We start from the raw sequence: 14,376 nt of genomic DNA, 5'->3' as shown, positions 1-14,376 counted from the left end.
TCTGCAGGCATTAAATGAAAGAAGTCAGTGTTCCAGCAGAAGGAGACAACGTTTCAGAAAAGGCATTGTAGCAAACCAAAAAAGAAATTTTAAGCGCAGCAGAGTAACCAGCGCACATACCTGTTAGCTCAGGTGAGTTTAAAAGGCTGCTGTTGATAACAAGGGCATTTGCTAAATAGATGGTGTGTGTGCAACAATATACTGAAAGGTCAATTATATTGTGCAGCTTATCTCACCACCTGTAGTTATTTAGGTGTAAGCTCCAAAATGCTTGCCTAATATGTCTGTTTATCCAAAAGGAAGTAAAAAGGGAGAGCTAGAAAGATAGCATTGCATCACATTACATGGCAATGCAATGCACAGTTGCTGAAGTTGAACCAAAATGAGCTTGTAATCTGGCTTCTGCAACTTTGAACATGAAAAATCCAATGAGGAGAAGAAAAGCAAAGCCAAAGAGTCCATCCCAAAATCCGACAAACAAGCAAAATGAACAAAAAACATTGAATTCAATTCTTTCTGATTTTAGAAACTGCATTAAAGAAGGGGTGCACCGGTCCTGGAGATACTGCAATACCAGGTCAATGCGTGGAGTGGACAGAGCAAGCTCTTTTTCCATCTCCCTGTTCTAAAAATCCATTTAATATATGGTCCCCAGATAGGGGACGTATCAGATATTAAACTGATAAGAACAGATACTACACTTGATCTTAGCCAAAAGGCCGAGAAGCGATAACCAGAATTGGTTTCAAACTACGGAGCCACCCAAGGATCCTGAAAAGTCCATTTGTGGAGATGAGCTCCTGGACTCCCGTTAAGAAGACATGTTGTCAACCTCTAGATCCCTTACATGCCTGCACTTTTCGGCTTGCTGCTGCTGCAATCCACGCGTTTTAGATCTGCATAACTCCACCTCTTTAAACACAGCACCTTCACCCCCTGCTGTTCCCACCCGCCTCAACACCGTTGGAAGGGAGGAGAACCAATTAAGGCGGGGGGTGGGGTGGAACGAGCAGCTGTCTACCCTTAGCAGGAGGGCTCCTGATTACATACCTCTTCTGCTGCTGCTGCTGCTGGCTGTCCAGCAGCAGACTGAAGGTGGCTGCTGCTGTGCACAGGTATATAAAGGCTCAGAGCCTATTATGACACGCGCAGCCAGCGTTCCATTGCCACATTCCATCTACTGCAGGCAGGATACCTGGCTGGCTGAATGTCGCTGAGAAGCTCACAGAGACCGCCATAAGCAACAGTTTAACAGAATGCCACAGACTAATCAACCAAACTTTTTGGGTTGGGTTCTCTTTTATAGTCTGCAGGCATTAAATGAAAGAAGTCAGTGTTCCAGCAGAAGGAGACAACGTTTCAGAAAAGGCATTGTAGCAAACCAAAAAAGAAATTTTAAGCGCAGCAGAGTAACCAGCGCACATACCTGTTAGCTCAGGTGAGTTTAAAAGGCTGCTGTTGATAACAAGGGCATTTGCTAAATAGATGGTGTGTGTGCAACAATATACTGAAAGGTCAATTATATTGTGCAGCTTATCTCACCACCTGTAGTTATTTAGGTGAAAGCTCCAAAATGCTTGCCTAATATGTCTGTTTATCCAAAAGGAAGTAAAAAGGGAGAGCTAGAAAGATAGCATTGCATCACATTACATGGCAATGCAATGCACAGTTGCTGAAGTTGAACCAAAATGAGCTTGTAATCTGGCTTCTGCAACTTTGAACATGAAAAATCCAATGAGGAGAAGAAAAGCAAAGCCAAAGAGTCCATCCCAAAATCCGACAAACAAGCAAAATGAACAAAAAACATTGAATTCAATTCTTTCTGATTTTAGAAACTGCATTAAAGAAGGGGTGCACCGGTCCTGGAGATACTGCAATACCAGGTCAATGCGTGGAGTGGACAGAGCAAGCTCTTTTTCCATCTCCCTGTTCTAAAAATGCATTTAATATATGGTCCCCAGATAGGGGACGTATCAGATATTAAACTGATAAGAACAGATACTACACTTGATCTTAGCCAAAAGGCCGAGAAGCGATAACCAGAATTGGTTTCAAACTACGGAGCCACCCAAGGATCCTGAAAAGTCCATTTGTGGAGATGAGCTCCTGGACTCCCGTTAAGAAGACATGTTGTCAACCTCTAGATCCCTTACATGCCTGCACTTTTCGGCTTGCTGCTGCTGCAATCCACGCGTTTTAGATCTGCATAACTCCACCTCTTTAAACACAGCACCTTCACCCCCTGCTGTTCCCACCCGCCTCAACACCGTTGGAAGGGAGGAGAACCAATTAAGGTGGGGGGTGGGGTGGAACGAGCAGCTGTCTACCCTTAGCAGGAGGGCTCCTGATTACATACCTCTCCTGCTGCTGCTGCTGCTGGCTGTCCAGCAGCAGACTGAAGGTGGCTGCTGCTGTGCACAGGTATATAAAGGCTCAGAGCCTATTATGACACGCGCAGCCAGCGTTCCATTGCCACATTCCATCTACTGCAGGCAGGATACCTGGCTGGCTGAATGTCGCTGAGAAGCTCACAGAGACCGCCATAAGCAACAGTTTAACAGAATGCCACAGACTAATCAACCAAACTTTTTGGGTTGGGTTCTCTTTTATAGTCTGCAGGCATTAAATGAAAGAAGTCAGTGTTCCAGCAGAAGGAGACAACGTTTCAGAAAAGGCATTGTAGCAAACCAAAAAAGAAATTTTAAGCGCAGCAGAGTAACCAGCGCACATACCTGTTAGCTCAGGTGAGTTTAAAAGGCTGCTGTTGATAACAAGGGCATTTGCTAAATAGATGGTGTGTGTGCAACAATATACTGAAAGGTCAATTATATTGTGCAGCTTATCTCACCACCTGTAGTTATTTAGGTGAAAGCTCCAAAATGCTTGCCTAATATGTCTGTTTATCCAAAAGGAAGTAAAAAGGGAGAGCTAGAAAGATAGCATTGCATCACATTACATGGCAATGCAATGCACAGTTGCTGAAGTTGAACCAAAATGAGCTTGTAATCTGGCTTCTGCAACTTTGAACATGAAAAATCCAATGAGGAGAAGAAAAGCAAAGCCAAAGAGTCCATCCCAAAATCCGACAAACAAGCAAAATGAACAAAAAACATTGAATTCAATTCTTTCTGATTTTAGAAACTGCATTAAAGAAGGGGTGCACCGGTCCTGGAGATACTGCAATACCAGGTCAATGCGTGGAGTGGACAGAGCAAGCTCTTTTTCCATCTCCCTGTTCTAAAAATCCATTTAATATATGGTCCCCAGATAGGGGACGTATCAGATATTAAACTGATAAGAACAGATACTACACTTGATCTTAGCCAAAAGGCCGAGAAGCGATAACCAGAATTGGTTTCAAACTACGGAGCCACCCAAGGATCCTGAAAAGTCCATTTGTGGAGATGAGCTCCTGGACTCCCGTTAAGAAGACATGTTGTCAACCTCTAGATCCCTTACATGCCTGCACTTTTCGGCTTGCTGCTGCTGCAATCCACGCGTTTTAGATCTGCATAACTCCACCTCTTTAAACACAGCACCTTCACCCCCTGCTGTTCCCACCCGCCTCAACACCGTTGGAAGGGAGGAGAACCAATTAAGGCGGGGGGTGGGGTGGAATGAGCAGCTGTCTACCCTTAGCAGGAGGGCTCCTGATTACATACCTCTCCTGCTGCTGCTGCTGCTGGCTGTCCAGCAGCAGACTGAAGGTGGCTGCTGCTGTGCACAGGTATATAAAGGCTCAGAGCCTATTATGACACGCGCAGCCAGCGTTCCATTGCCACATTCCATCTACTGCAGGCAGGATACCTGGCTGGCTGAATGTCGCTGAGAAGCTCACAGAGACCACCATAAGCAACAGTTTAACAGAATGCCACAGACTAATCAACTAAACTTTTTGGGTTGGGTTCTCTTTTATAGTCTGCAGGCATTAAATGAAAGAAGTCAGTGTTCCAGCAGAAGGAGACAACGTTTCAGAAAAGGCATTGTAGCAAACCAAAAAAGAAATTTTAAGCGCAGCAGAGTAACCAGCGCACATACCTGTTAGCTCAGGTGAGTTTAAAAGGCTGCTGTTGATAACAAGGGCATTTGCTAAATAGATGGTGTGTGTGCAACAATATACTGAAAGGTCAATTATATTGTGCAGCTTATCTCACCACCTGTAGTTATTTAGGTGAAAGCTCCAAAATGCTTGCCTAATATGTCTGTTTATCCAAAAGGAAGTAAAAAGGGAGAGCTAGAAAGATAGCATTGCATCACATTACATGGCAATGCAATGCACAGTTGCTGAAGTTGAACCAAAATGAGCTTGTAATCTGGCTTCTGCAACTTTGAACATGAAAAATCCAATGAGGAGAAGAAAAGCAAAGCCAAAGAGTCCATCCCAAAATCCGACAAACAAGCAAAATGAACAAAAAACATTGAATTCAATTCTTTCTGATTTTAGAAACTGCATTAAAGAAGGGGTGCACCGGTCCTGGAGATACTGCAATACCAGGTCAATGCGTGGAGTGGACAGAGCAAGCTCTTTTTCCATCTCCCTGTTCTAAAAATCCATTTAATATATGGTCCCCAGATAGGGGACGTATCAGATATTAAACTGATAAGAACAGATACTACACTTGATCTTAGCCAAAAGGCCGAGAAGCGATAACCAGAATTGGTTTCAAACTACGGAGCCACCCAAGGATCCTGAAAAGTCCATTTGTGGAGATGAGCTCCTGGACTCCCGTTAAGAAGACATGTTGTCAACCTCTAGATCCCTTACATGCCTGCACTTTTCGGCTTGCTGCTGCTGCAATCCACGCGTTTTAGATCTGCATAACTCCACCTCTTTAAACACAGCACCTTCACCCCCTGCTGTTCCCACCCGCCTCAACACCGTTGGAAGGGAGGAGAACCAATTAAGGCGGGGGGTGGGGTGGAACGAGCAGCTGTCTACCCTTAGCAGGAGGGCTCCTGATTACATACCTCTCCTGCTGCTGCTGCTGCTGGCTGTCCAGCAGCAGACTGAAGGTGGCTGCTGCTGTGCACAGGTATATCAAGGCTCAGAGCCTATTATGACACGCGCAGCCAGCGTTCCATTGCCACATTCCATCTACTGCAGGCAGGATACCTGGCTGGCTGAATGTCGCTGAGAAGCTCACAGAGACCGCCATAAGCAACAGTTTAACAGAATGCCACAGACTAATCAACCAAACTTTTTGGGTTGGGTTCTCTTTTATAGTCTGCAGGCATTAAATGAAAGAAGTCAGTGTTCCAGCAGAAGGAGACAACGTTTCAGAAAAGGCATTGTAGCAAACCAAAAAAGAAATTTTAAGCGCAGCAGAGTAACCAGCGCACATACCTGTTAGCTCAGGTGAGTTTAAAAGGCTGCTGTTGATAACAAGGGCATTTGCTAAATAGATGGTGTGTGTGCAACAATATACTGAAAGGTCAATTATATTGTGCAGCTTATCTCACCACCTGTAGTTATTTAGGTGAAAGCTCCAAAATGCTTGCCTAATATGTCTGTTTATCCAAAAGGAAGTAAAAAGGGAGAGCTAGAAAGATAGCATTGCATCACATTACATGGCAATGCAATGCACAGTTGCTGAAGTTGAACCAAAATGAGCTTGTAATCTGGCTTCTGCAACTTTGAACATGAAAAATCCAATGAGGAGAAGAAAAGCAAAGCCAAAGAGTCCATCCCAAAATCCGACAAACAAGCAAAATGAACAAAAAACATTGAATTCAATTCTTTCTGATTTTAGAAACTGCATTAAAGAAGAGGTGCACCGGTCCTGGAGATACTGCAATACCAGGTCAATGCGTGGAGTGGACAGAGCAAGCTCTTTTTCCATCTCCCTGTTCTAAAAATCCATTTAATATATGGTCCCCAGATAGGGGACGTATCAGATATTAAACTGATAAGAACAGATACTACACTTGATCTTAGCCAAAAGGCCGAGAAGCGATAACCAGAATTGGTTTCAAACTACGGAGCCACCCAAGGATCCTGAAAAGTCCATTTGTGGAGATGAGCTCCTGGACTCCCGTTAAGAAGACATGTTGTCAACCTCTAGATCCCTTACATGCCTGCACTTTTCGGCTTGCTGCTGCTGCAATCCACGCGTTTTAGATCTGCATAACTCCACCTCTTTAAACACAGCACCTTCACCCCCTGCTGTTCCCACCCGCCTCAACACCATTGGAAGGGAGGAGAACCAATTAAGGTGGGGGGTGGGGTGGAACGAGCAGCTGTCTACCCTTAGCAGGAGGGCTCCTGATTACATACCTCTCCTGCTGCTGCTGCTGCTGGCTGTCCAGCAGCAGACTGAAGGTGGCTGCTGCTGTGCACAGGTATATAAAGGCTCAGAGCCTATTATGACACGCGCAGCCAGCGTTCCATTGCCACATTCCATCTACTGCAGGCAGGATACCTGGCTGGCTGAATGTCGCTGAGAAGCTCACAGAGACCGCCATAAGCAACAGTTTAACAGAATGCCACAGACTAATCAACCAAACTTTTTGGGTTGGGTTCTCTTTTATAGTCTGCAGGCATTAAATGAAAGAAGTCAGTGTTCCAGCAGAAGGAGACAACGTTTCAGAAAAGGCATTGTAGCAAACCAAAAAAGAAATTTTAAGCGCAGCAGAGTAACCAGCGCACATACCTGTTAGCTCAGGTGAGTTTAAAAGGCTGCTGTTGATAACAAGGGCATTTGCTAAATAGATGGTGTGTGTGCAACAATATACTGAAAGGTCAATTATATTGTGCAGCTTATCTCACCACCTGTAGTTATTTAGGTGAAAGCTCCAAAATGCTTGCCTAATATGTCTGTTTATCCAAAAGGAAGTAAAAAGGGAGAGCTAGAAAGATAGCATTGCATCACATTACATGGCAATGCAATGCACAGTTGCTGAAGTTGAACCAAAATGAGCTTGTAATCTGGCTTCTGCAACTTTGAACATGAAAAATCCAATGAGGAGAAGAAAAGCAAAGCCAAAGAGTCCATCCCAAAATCCGACAAACAAGCAAAATGAACAAAAAACATTGAATTCAATTCTTTCTGATTTTAGAAACTGCATTAAAGAAGGGGTGCACCGGTCCTGGAGATACTGCAATACCAGGTCAATGCGTGGAGTGGACAGAGCAAGCTCTTTTTCCATCTCCCTGTTCTAAAAATCCATTTAATATATGGTCCCCAGATAGGGGACGTATCAGATATTAAACTGATAAGAACAGATACTACACTTGATCTTAGCCAAAAGGCCGAGAAGCGATAACCAGAATTGGTTTCAAACTACGGAGCCACCCAAGGATCCTGAAAAGTCCATTTGTGGAGATGAGCTCCTGGACTCCCGTTAAGAAGACATGTTGTCAACCTCTAGATCCCTTACATGCCTGCACTTTTCGGCTTGCTGCTGCTGCAATCCACGCGTTTTAGATCTGCATAACTCCACCTCTTTAAACACAGCACCTTCACCCCCTGCTGTTCCCACCCGCCTCAACACCGTTGGAAGGGAGGAGAACCAATTAAGGCGGGGGGTGGGGTGGAACGAGCAGCTGTCTACCCTTAGCAGGAGGGCTCCTGATTACATACCTCTCCTGCTGCTGCTGCTGCTGGCTGTCCAGCAGCAGACTGAAGGTGGCTGCTGCTGTGCACAGGTATATAAAGGCTCAGAGCCTATTATGACACGCGCAGCCAGCGTTCCATTGCCACATTCCATCTACTGCAGGCAGGATACCTGGCTGGCTGAATGTCGCTGAGAAGCTCACAGAGACCGCCATAAGCAACAGTTTAACAGAATGCCACAGACTAATCAACCAAACTTTTTGGGTTGGGTTCTCTTTTATAGTCTGCAGGCATTAAATGAAAGAAGTCAGTGTTCCAGCAGAAGGAGACAACGTTTCAGAAAAGGCATTGTAGCAAACCAAAAAAGAAATTTTAAGCGCAGCAGAGTAACCAGCGCACATACCTGTTAGCTCAGGTGAGTTTAAAAGGCTGCTGTTGATAACAAGGGCATTTGCTAAATAGATGGTGTGTGTGCAACAATATACTGAAAGGTCAATTATATTGTGCAGCTTATCTCACCACCTGTAGTTATTTAGGTGAAAGCTCCAAAATGCTTGCCTAATATGTCTGTTTATCCAAAAGGAAGTAAAAAGGGAGAGCTAGAAAGATAGCATTGCATCACATTACATGGCAATGCAATGCACAGTTGCTGAAGTTGAACCAAAATGAGCTTGTAATCTGGCTTCTGCAACTTTGAACATGAAAAATCCAATGAGGAGAAGAAAAGCAAAGCCAAAGAGTCCATCCCAAAATCCGACAAACAAGCAAAATGAACAAAAAACATTGAATTCAATTCTTTCTGATTTTAGAAACTGCATTAAAGAAGGGGTGCACCGGTCCTGGAGATACTGCAATACCAGGTCAATGCGTGGAGTGGACAGAGCAAGCTCTTTTTCCATCTCCCTGTTCTAAAAATCCATTTAATATATGGTCCCCAGATAGGGGACGTATCAGATATTAAACTGATAAGAACAGATACTACACTTGATCTTAGCCAAAAGGCCGAGAAGCGATAACCAGAATTGGTTTCAAACTACGGAGCCACCCAAGGATCCTGAAAAGTCCATTTGTGGAGATGAGCTCCTGGACTCCCGTTAAGAAGACATGTTGTCAACCTCTAGATCCCTTACATGCCTGCACTTTTCGGCTTGCTGCTGCTGCAATCCACGCGTTTTAGATCTGCATAACTCCACCTCTTTAAACACAGCACCTTCACCCCCTGCTGTTCCCACCCGCCTCAACACCGTTGGAAGGGAGGAGAACCAATTAAGGCGGGGGGTGGGGTGGAACGAGCAGCTGTCTACCCTTAGCAGGAGGGCTCCTGATTACATACCTCTCCTGCTGCTGCTGCTGCTGGCTGTCCAGCAGCAGACTGAAGGTGGCTGCTGCTGTGCACAGGTATATCAAGGCTCAGAGCCTATTATGACACGCGCAGCCAGCGTTCCATTGCCACATTCCATCTACTGCAGGCAGGATACCTGGCTGGCTGAATGTCGCTGAGAAGCTCACAGAGACCGCCATAAGCAACAGTTTAACAGAATGCCACAGACTAATCAACCAAACTTTTTGGGTTGGGTTCTCTTTTATAGTCTGCAGGCATTAAATGAAAGAAGTCAGTGTTCCAGCAGAAGGAGACAACGTTTCAGAAAAGGCATTGTAGCAAACCAAAAAAGAAATTTTAAGCGCAGCAGAGTAACCAGCGCACATACCTGTTAGCTCAGGTGAGTTTAAAAGGCTGCTGTTGATAACAAGGGCATTTGCTAAATAGATGGTGTGTGTGCAACAATATACTGAAAGGTCAATTATATTGTGCAGCTTATCTCACCACCTGTAGTTATTTAGGTGAAAGCTCCAAAATGCTTGCCTAATATGTCTGTTTATCCAAAAGGAAGTAAAAAGGGAGAGCTAGAAAGATAGCATTGCATCACATTACATGGCAATGCAATGCACAGTTGCTGAAGTTGAACCAAAATGAGCTTGTAATCTGGCTTCTGCAACTTTGAACATGAAAAATCCAATGAGGAGAAGAAAAGCAAAGCCAAAGAGTCCATCCCAAAATCCGACAAACAAGCAAAATGAACAAAAAACATTGAATTCAATTCTTTCTGATTTTAGAAACTGCATTAAAGAAGAGGTGCACCGGTCCTGGAGATACTGCAATACCAGGTCAATGCGTGGAGTGGACAGAGCAAGCTCTTTTTCCATCTCCCTGTTCTAAAAATCCATTTAATATATGGTCCCCAGATAGGGGACGTATCAGATATTAAACTGATAAGAACAGATACTACACTTGATCTTAGCCAAAAGGCCGAGAAGCGATAACCAGAATTGGTTTCAAACTACGGAGCCACCCAAGGATCCTGAAAAGTCCATTTGTGGAGATGAGCTCCTGGACTCCCGTTAAGAAGACATGTTGTCAACCTCTAGATCCCTTACATGCCTGCACTTTTCGGCTTGCTGCTGCTGCAATCCACGCGTTTTAGATCTGCATAACTCCACCTCTTTAAACACAGCACCTTCACCCCCTGCTGTTCCCACCCGCCTCAACACCGTTGGAAGGGAGGAGAACCAATTAAGGCGGGGGGTGGGGTGGAACGAGCAGCTGTCTACCCTTAGCAGGAGGGCTCCTGATTACATACCTCTCCTGCTGCTGCTGCTGGCTGTCCAGCAGCAGACTGAAGGTGGCTGCTGCTGTGCACAGGTATATAAAGGCTCAGAGCCTATTATGACACGCGCAGCCAGCGTTCCATTGCCACATTCCATCTACTGCAGGCAGGATACCTGGCTGGCTGAATGTCGCTGAGAAGCTCACAGAGACCGCCATAAGCAACAGTTTAACAGAATGCCACAGACTAATCAACCAAACTTTTTGGGTTGGGTTCTCTTTTATAGTCTGCAGGCATTAAATGAAAGAAGTCAGTGTTCCAGCAGAAGGAGACAACGTTTCAGAAAAGGCATTGTAGCAAACCAAAAAAGAAATTTTAAGCGCAGCAGAGTAACCAGCGCACATACCTGTTAGCTCAGGTGAGTTTAAAAGGCTGCTGTTGATAACAAGGGCATTTGCTAAATAGATGGTGTGTGTGCAACAATATACTGAAAGGTCAATTATATTGTGCAGCTTATCTCACCACCTGTAGTTATTTAGGTGAAAGCTCCAAAATGCTTGCCTAATATGTCTGTTTATCCAAAAGGAAGTAAAAAGGGAGAGCTAGAAAGATAGCATTGCATCACATTACATGGCAATGCAATGCACAGTTGCTGAAGTTGAACCAAAATGAGCTTGTAATCTGGCTTCTGCAACTTTGAACATGAAAAATCCAATGAGGAGAAGAAAAGCAAAGCCAAAGAGTCCATCCCAAAATCCGACAAACAAGCAAAATGAACAAAAAACATTGAATTCAATTCTTTCTGATTTTAGAAACTGCATTAAAGAAGGGGTGCACCGGTCCTGGAGATACTGCAATACCAGGTCAATGCGTGGAGTGGACAGAGCAAGCTCTTTTTCCATCTCCCTGTTCTAAAAATCCATTTAATATATGGTCCCCAGATAGGGGACGTATCAGATATTAAACTGATAAGAACAGATACTACACTTGATCTTAGCCAAAAGGCCGAGAAGCGATAACCAGAATTGGTTTCAAACTACGGAGCCACCCAAGGATCCTGAAAAGTCCATTTGTGGAGATGAGCTCCTGGACTCCCGTTAAGAAGACATGTTGTCAACCTCTAGATCCCTTACATGCCTGCACTTTTCGGCTTGCTGCTGCTGCAATCCACGCGTTTTAGATCTGCATAACTCCACCTCTTTAAACACAGCACCTTCACCCCCTGCTGTTCCCACCCGCCTCAACACCGTTGGAAGGGAGGAGAACCAATTAAGGCGGGGGGTGGGGTGGAACGAGCAGCTGTCTACCCTTAGCAGGAGGGCTCCTGATTACATACCTCTCCTGCTGCTGCTGCTGCTGCTGGCTGTCCAGCAGCAGACTGAAGGTGGCTGCTGCTGTGCACAGGTATATAAAGGCTCAGAGCCTATTATGACACGCGCAGCCAGCGTTCCATTGCCACATTCCATCTACTGCAGGCAGGATACCTGGCTGGCTGAATGTCGCTGAGAAGCTCACAGAGACCGCCATAAGCAACAGTTTAACAGAATGCCACAGACTAATCAACCAAACTTTTTGGGTTGGGTTCTCTTTTATAGTCTGCAGGCATTAAATGAAAGAAGTCAGTGTTCCAGCAGAAGGAGACAACGTTTCAGAAAAGGCATTGTAGCAAACCAAAAAAGAAATTTTAAGCGCAGCAGAGTAACCAGCGCACATACCTGTTAGCTCAGGTGAGTTTAAAAGGCTGCTGTTGATAACAAGGGCATTTGCTAAATAGATGGTGTGTGTGCAACAATATACTGAAAGGTCAATTATATTGTGCAGCTTATCTCACCACCTGTAGTTATTTAGGTGAAAGCTCCAAAATGCTTGCCTAATATGTCTGTTTATCCAAAAGGAAGTAAAAAGGGAGAGCTAGAAAGATAGCATTGCATCACATTACATGGCAATGCAATGCACAGTTGCTGAAGTTGAACCAAAATGAGCTTGTAATCTGGCTTCTGCAACTTTGAACATGAAAAATCCAATGAGGAGAGGAAAAGCAAAGCCAAAGAGTCCATCCCAAAATCCGACAAACAAGCAAAATGAACAAAAAACATTGAATTCAATTCTTTCTGATTTTAGAAACTGCATTAAAGAAGGGGTGCACCGGTCCTGGAGATACTGCAATACCAGGTCAATGCGTGGAGTGGACAGAGCAAGCTCTTTTTCCATCTCCCTGTTCTAAAAATCCATTTAATATATGGTCCCCAGATAGGGGACGTATCAGATATTAAACTGATAAGAACAGATACTACACTTGATCTTAGCCAAAAGGCCGAGAAGCGATAACCAGAATTGGTTTCAAACTACGGAGCCACCCAAGGATCCTGAAAAGTCCATTTGTGGAGATGAGCTCCTGGACTCCCGTTAAGAAGACATGTTGTCAACCTCTAGATCCCTTACATGCCTGCACTTTTCGGCTTGCTGCTGCTGCAATCCACGCGTTTTAGATCTGCATAACTCCACCTCTTTAAACACAGCACCTTCACCCCCTGCTGTTCCCACCCGCCTCAACACCGTTGGAAGGGAGGAGAACCAATTAAGGCGGGGGGTGGGGTGGAACGAGCAGCTGTCTACCCTTAGCAGGAGGGCTCCTGATTACATACCTCTCCTGCTGCTGCTGCTGCTGCTGGCTGTCCAGCAGCAGACTGAAGGTGGCTGCTGCTGTGCACAGGTATATAAAGGCTCAGAGCCTATTATGACACGCGCAGCCAGCGTTCCATTGCCACATTCCATCTACTGCAGGCAGGATACCTGGCTGGCTGAATGTCGCTGAGAAGCTCACAGAGACCGCCATAAGCAACAGTTTAACAGAATGCCACAGACTAATCAACCAAACTTTTTGGGTTGGGTTCTCTTTTATAGTCTGCAGGCATTAAATGAAAGAAGTCAGTGTTCCAGCAGAAGGAGACAACGTTTCAGAAAAGGCATTGTAGCAAACCAAAAAAGAAATTTTAAGCGCAGCAGAGTAACCAGCGCACATACCTGTTAGCTCAGGTGAGTTTAAAAGGCTGCTGTTGATAACAAGGGCATTTGCTAAATAGATGGTGTGTGTGCAACAATATACTGAAAGGTCAATTATATTGTGCAGCTTATCTCACCACCTGTAGTTATTTAGGTGAAAGCTCCAAAATGCTTGACTAATATGTCTGTTTATCCAAAAGGAAGTAAAAAGGGAGAGCTAGAAAGATAGCATTGCATCACATTACATGGCAATGCAATGCACAGTTGCTGAAGTTGAACCAAAATGAGCTTGTAATCTGGCTTCTGCAACTTTGAACATGAAAAATCCAATGAGGAGAAGAAAAGCAAAGCCAAAGAGTCCATCCCAAAATCCGACAAACAAGCAAAATGAACAAAAAACATTGAATTCAATTCTTTCTGATTTTAGAAACTGCATTAAAGAAGGGGTGCACCGGTCCTGGAGATACTGCAATACCAGGTCAATGCGTGGAGTGGACAGAGCAAGCTCTTTTTCCATCTCCCTGTTCTAAAAATCCATTTAATATATGGTCCCCAGATAGGGGACGTATCAGATATTAAACTGATAAGAACAGATACTACACTTGATCTTAGCCAAAAGGCCGAGAAGCGATAACCAGAATTGGTTTCAAACTACGGAGCCACCCAAGGATCCTGAAAAGTCCATTTGTGGAGATGAGCTCCTGGACTCCCGTTAAGAAGACATGTTGTCAACCTCTAGATCCCTTACATGCCTGCACTTTTCGGCTTGCTGCTGCTGCAATCCACGCGTTTTAGATCTGCATAACTCCACCTCTTTAAACACAGCACCTTCACCCCCTGCTGTTCCCACCCGCCTCAACACCGTTGGAAGGGAGGAGAACCAATTAAGGCGGGGGGTGGGGTGGAACGAGCAGCTGTCTACCCTTAGCAGGAGGGCTCCTGATTACATACCTCTCCTGCTGCTGCTGCTGCTGGCTGTCCAGCAGCAGACTGAAGGTGGCTGCTGCTGTGCACAGGTATATAAAGGCTCAGAGCCTATTATGACACGCGCAGCCAGCGTTCCATTGCCACATTCCATCTACTGCAGGCAGGATACCTGGCTGGCTGAATGTCGCTGAGAAGCTCACAGAGACCGCCATAAGCAACAGTTTAACAGAATGCCACAGACTAATCAACCAAACTTTTTGGGTTGGGTTCTCTTTTATAGTCTGCAG

The 14,376-nt window shown here is 44.9% G+C and overlaps 11 non-coding genes across 11 annotated transcripts; all 11 read right to left on the bottom strand.

Annotated features, from left to right (window-relative positions):
• Nucleotides 1–540: 540 nt before the first annotated feature.
• LOC141220836 (U2 spliceosomal RNA) lies at nt 541–731 on the bottom strand. Its single transcript, XR_012288967.1, has one exon. It is a non-coding gene; the product is annotated as a U2 spliceosomal RNA (small nuclear RNA).
• Nucleotides 732–1,846: 1,115 nt separating this feature from the next.
• On the bottom strand, nt 1,847–2,037 carry LOC141220863 (U2 spliceosomal RNA). The gene has a single exon (XR_012288993.1). It is a non-coding gene; the product is annotated as a U2 spliceosomal RNA (small nuclear RNA).
• Nucleotides 2,038–3,152: 1,115 nt separating this feature from the next.
• LOC141220835 (U2 spliceosomal RNA) lies at nt 3,153–3,343 on the bottom strand. The gene has a single exon (XR_012288966.1). It is a non-coding gene; the product is annotated as a U2 spliceosomal RNA (small nuclear RNA).
• A 1,115-nt stretch (nt 3,344–4,458) lies between these two features.
• LOC141220834 (U2 spliceosomal RNA) lies at nt 4,459–4,649 on the bottom strand. Its single transcript, XR_012288965.1, has one exon. It is a non-coding gene; the product is annotated as a U2 spliceosomal RNA (small nuclear RNA).
• A 1,115-nt stretch (nt 4,650–5,764) lies between these two features.
• Nucleotides 5,765–5,955, bottom strand: LOC141220857 (U2 spliceosomal RNA). The gene has a single exon (XR_012288988.1). It is a non-coding gene; the product is annotated as a U2 spliceosomal RNA (small nuclear RNA).
• Nucleotides 5,956–7,070: 1,115 nt separating this feature from the next.
• LOC141220833 (U2 spliceosomal RNA) lies at nt 7,071–7,261 on the bottom strand. Its single transcript, XR_012288964.1, has one exon. It is a non-coding gene; the product is annotated as a U2 spliceosomal RNA (small nuclear RNA).
• A 1,115-nt stretch (nt 7,262–8,376) lies between these two features.
• Nucleotides 8,377–8,567, bottom strand: LOC141220832 (U2 spliceosomal RNA). Its single transcript, XR_012288963.1, has one exon. It is a non-coding gene; the product is annotated as a U2 spliceosomal RNA (small nuclear RNA).
• A 1,115-nt stretch (nt 8,568–9,682) lies between these two features.
• LOC141220856 (U2 spliceosomal RNA) lies at nt 9,683–9,873 on the bottom strand. The gene has a single exon (XR_012288987.1). It is a non-coding gene; the product is annotated as a U2 spliceosomal RNA (small nuclear RNA).
• Nucleotides 9,874–10,985: 1,112 nt separating this feature from the next.
• On the bottom strand, nt 10,986–11,176 carry LOC141220831 (U2 spliceosomal RNA). The gene has a single exon (XR_012288962.1). It is a non-coding gene; the product is annotated as a U2 spliceosomal RNA (small nuclear RNA).
• Nucleotides 11,177–12,294: 1,118 nt separating this feature from the next.
• On the bottom strand, nt 12,295–12,485 carry LOC141220829 (U2 spliceosomal RNA). The gene has a single exon (XR_012288960.1). It is a non-coding gene; the product is annotated as a U2 spliceosomal RNA (small nuclear RNA).
• Nucleotides 12,486–13,603: 1,118 nt separating this feature from the next.
• LOC141220828 (U2 spliceosomal RNA) lies at nt 13,604–13,794 on the bottom strand. The gene has a single exon (XR_012288959.1). It is a non-coding gene; the product is annotated as a U2 spliceosomal RNA (small nuclear RNA).
• Between the last annotated feature and the right edge of the window lie 582 nt (nt 13,795–14,376).

This window comes from Phyllobates terribilis, unplaced genomic scaffold (genome assembly GCF_046119375.1).
Source record: "Phyllobates terribilis strain yellow unplaced genomic scaffold, ASM4611937v1 Scaffold_304__1_contigs__length_2301189, whole genome shotgun sequence".
NCBI lineage: Eukaryota > Metazoa > Chordata > Amphibia > Anura > Dendrobatidae > Phyllobates > Phyllobates terribilis.
The sequence above is the reverse complement of the archived record's forward strand: the minus strand, read 5'-3'. Positions and strand labels throughout refer to the sequence as shown.